Source organism: Engraulis encrasicolus, unplaced genomic scaffold, assembly GCF_034702125.1.
Source record: "Engraulis encrasicolus isolate BLACKSEA-1 unplaced genomic scaffold, IST_EnEncr_1.0 scaffold_41_np1212, whole genome shotgun sequence".
NCBI classification, from domain to species: Eukaryota; Metazoa; Chordata; class Actinopteri; order Clupeiformes; family Engraulidae; genus Engraulis; species Engraulis encrasicolus.
Genome location: NW_026945720.1, coordinates 422,510 through 425,901, shown reverse-complemented (window position 1 = coordinate 425,901; position 3,392 = coordinate 422,510). Strand labels below are relative to the sequence as shown.

Here is a 3,392-nt window from a genome sequence, read left to right as displayed (position 1 = left end):
CATTATTGCACAACTAAAATACCATCACAGAAAGGCTGTGGCACTCAGCAGCGAAGATTTTGAGGGACTAATTACTTATCTATTACACAGAAAGATTGAATTATCAAAATTGCAGGCATATAAGACCTATTTCCGTAATATAGAGTTCTGTGTAATCATTGCATGAGTTATGAGATCATGACATACTCGTGGTCAATAAGCAAACTATGACACTCCAACAATGACAGCTCTCGAAAAAATGACCATAAACACGATACTTGATTAATGCACATGATGCACACATTAAACAGTGTTGCATGCGGAAAAGCTCATTCTATGAACCTAGGAGACATGTGGAACTGTCCTCTGATTACAGGATGGAAAATATTTAATCCTTTTTGAAAAGTATGGAGTCATGCACCCTCCAGGTTATATAGAAAATGAATACTTCAGCTTGATTTAGTGGTCAGTCTGAAAGACAGCATATACGATGGTAAGGGGGTGCAGAGGTGACTTGGTTAGGGTCTTCTTACTCATGTAGAGCATTAAAATGAATGTTGAATGATACATACAGACTTTAAACAGCAAACATGGCTACCAAGGCATTATATTTTGGAGCACCGCCTTTAGATATTGTCCCCTAATGGTGGCAAATTTAAATCTCTACTATGTTCCAATAGTGTGGTTCCATCATAAGAGTAAACAGGTCACAAAATTGTTTTCTTGCAGTCAGGATATGCCCATATTAAGCATAACAAAAAGGTAAACAAGTTGAAGAACACACCTATCAGTTGAGCTGCTGAAATCATGTCTCGCACATCAAAATATCTCATTTTTGAATAAAATTATGCCATCAGTCAAAGTATTTAACTGTTCAGGCTCATCCAGGCATGAAAATCCCTCACCTTTCGGCGAAATTCGCCGTTTTGAGGTCGAAAAGGGTGACCCACGTGAATCGTGCAGATCCGAGGAGTTTTTTTTTGGGGGTGGTCCGGTCCGGATTTTTTGTTAATTTATTTTTTTAACGGAGTTCTACTGAAATCGGCCATTCAATGACAGCTGTCAATACATCCCACCTAGAACCTAAAGAGGCCAATCAACGGTCTTCATCCACGTCAACGTCACTGACGTCATTCATCATTTAGACCTCCTTGTGTTATTCATTCATTGCTAAGCGCCGCGGGACGAGCTTATTACCACGCGGAACGACAACGACAAGCAAGACTCAAGTATATTCTACGGACAGAGCGTTTATCAGCCTACATTTCGCTGTTGGTTTAATTGGGTGAGTAATGTTTTCACTCGTTCTCCTATTTGCTGTGTAAAAAAGTGACTCCTGTTCGCTACAACTTGCCTCGAACAGTCAGAGCTAGTCAAAAGCTCCTGTGAAAAATATCGTTAAGTTCGCGTCAACCATGTGTAGTTAACGGTTACATGAAATAATAAACAGACTTTTTCAAGTATGTCTGTATTTCTAACTGGTGAGTTCATTAGGGAAGTGTGAGGATAATATTCACGCAGAAAAAGCGTGTCACGAAAGGATTGCCGTTTGCTAAGACAAAAAGCCACTGTTGTGTTGCTATTATTTGTAATCGCTACTGTAGCTTTTGTCACCATTTTTGCTTGTTCAGACCTCGCTTCGCTGCACAGACATTCTATTGACTGCTCTCGCTGATCGAGTAACTGGTAATGTTTGTGAATGTAGCAGCTACTTTTGGCCATTGCACAGTGAAGAAGAGTGATGTACCACTTGTACTAATGCAAATATTATCCTTGGAGAATGAGTGTGTTAGGGGAGGAGGACGCTGCAGCTGTCAAAAAGCTTGATGCAGGTATAAAATGCAGCTGGAAGTGGACCTGGTTAAAGCTGGAGGGAAAGGTGCCTTTGCAGGGCCAGGAAGTGTCCTATCACATCTCGGACTTCTTCAAAAAAATAGACAGAGAGGGATTGGCCAGGTGTGTCCTCTGCCACAAGGACATCAATTATGCCAAGAAGGGCTGCCATGCTTTGACCTCCCATGTGAAAACTGATATTCATTTGAAAAAAATGCAAACGATTGCATCCACTCAGAGTGTTGCCAGCACATTCTGTCAGCCATCCACAAGCAAGAGTGAGACAAGCCAGGGCCCAAAGACTATAAGGCAGCAGTTCCAGGGAAAGTTTCCAGTACCTGTTGTAAACCGTGTTGCAAATGCAGAGGTAGGTGGTAGGTCTGTTAGATAGCACAGGCATAAAAACAACAGTACACCATTATTTTATTTATTCAATGTAGCATTATTATATTGTTGTTGTTGTTGTTATTATTATTGATATTATTCACAATCATACAACATGTTTGTAGTCATTGCACACTCTTTGTTTTAGGCAATGGTCCTTGGAACCCTGGCAGAGCACTCCATCCCTTTTTCCATGGCTCCAGTCATTGTTGGGCTTGCCTAGACCCTGTCCTTGGACAAAGTGGCTCTGCAGGGAATAAAGCTGTCACGAACAGCAGCGTCATACAAGATGGTCCATGGCTTAGGTATTTACTTACTTACCTACTGTTTCATCTTGGTGAAATATGCATTTGTTTTACTGTTTCCATAAAATGCTAAATTCATTGTGGAGGGATTTACTTTTAATCAGTTACATTACCTATAGGCCTATATACGTTATGTGACATCTGTCCAACTTTGTTAGGTCGGACTTTCTCAGAGCGTACTTTCGGAAACATGAGGAGATTTCCCTTCTCCATGAATATTGACGAAAGCACCGCAAACAACAACAAAAAGGTTGGTCTTTCAATCACATCATAATATTGCCAATCAAAGCGTCCTTATGTTTGTGCTTAGTGAGTGCCCTTTACAATACTGTGTGGCTAAATAAGAACCTTTGTATGTTATAGGTCCTCGCTATGCTGGTAAGCTATTACCACAGTGACCTAAGGAAGGTGGTGGTCGAGCATTTGGGATCCCTGGAGGTAGTGAAGGTTGACGCTGCGTCATTGGAGATGGTTCTGTGTGACTTCTTTGATAAGAATAATATCCCCTGGCAAAACCTGGTTAGCCTTTTGATGGACTCCTGTGCGGTGATGAGGGGCAGCAAGACCGGCCTGGAGACCAGGGTTCATCAACATTGCCCTAACCCTAACCCTAACCCTAACCCTAAGGTATGTCGGAATAGCGGTATGTCGGAATAGCGATTGCCCCCCAATAACTCCTGGGTGTGTGGGGTGACCATGTCCGTGGCAGGAAAAAGGAGGACATATTTTAGGACGGTGGGATTGGGGGTCACTTTGCTACCTGGGTGGGGGTCCTCCCTTATGAAAATGAGCGTTTTTTTTAGATGCAATTTCATGCATTTTAAGGCATTTTTGTCCGGCTTAATGCTGTGCCTCACAACGGACAAGGCACTGAAAAGGAGGACTGTCCTC

The 3,392-nt window shown here is 42.1% G+C and overlaps 1 pseudogene; it reads left to right on the top strand.

Annotated features, from left to right (window-relative positions):
- Positions 1-1,759: 1,759 nt before the first annotated feature.
- LOC134443991 (uncharacterized) lies at positions 1,760-3,098 on the top strand (annotated as a pseudogene).
- The last annotated feature ends 294 nt before the right edge of the window (positions 3,099-3,392 follow it).